Here is a 706-nt window from a genome sequence, read left to right as displayed (position 1 = left end):
CCTTGATACAGGCCCACCAGGAGTCAGAGGACTCCCTTGCCTTGCACTGTCAGGCAATAGAATTACACCTGGTAGATGAAGGGGCGTGGAAATGGGTCCCTGCTCAGGGAGGTAATCATAAAAATTCCTCCCAACCCATGCCCTAGCCAGGTACCAATTCAGAATGAGTCCTGGATCTAGAGAGTCAGCCAGATGATTTAGAAGAAAATGATCTGTCCAGTGAACTTCCCAATTATGATTCATCTGTAAGATGGATCACCACCTCTAACATCAAAAAGAAAAGAACGTTAATCGTAGTGGGTGTCTCCCTTCTGAGGGAAACAGAGGGCCTCCCTCATATGTCGACTGGACCCATCCCACAGGGAGGTCTGCTGCCTCTCTAGGGCCTGGGTACAGGATATTACTGAGAGACTTCCTGGACTGATTCAGCCTTCTGATTATTACCCACTGCTGATACTCCAGGCTGGCAGTGATGAGATTGAAGGGAGGAGTGTCAAGGCAGTTAAAAGGGACTTTAGGGCACTGGGTCAAGTGATTGATAGGACTGGGGCACAGGTAGTCTTTTCCTCAGTCCCTTTGGTGGCTGAGAAAAATAGTGAAAGTAATAGGAGAGCCCACATTATCAACAAGTGGCTCAAGGGTTGGTGTCATTGGCAGAATTTTGGCTTCTTTGATCATGGGGCAACTTCTACAGCACCTGGCCTGC

Source organism: Parus major, chromosome 6 (assembly GCF_001522545.3).
Source record: "Parus major isolate Abel chromosome 6, Parus_major1.1, whole genome shotgun sequence".
Classification (NCBI taxonomy): domain Eukaryota; kingdom Metazoa; phylum Chordata; class Aves; order Passeriformes; family Paridae; genus Parus; species Parus major.
The sequence above is the reverse complement of the archived record's forward strand: the minus strand, read 5'-3'. Positions refer to the sequence as shown.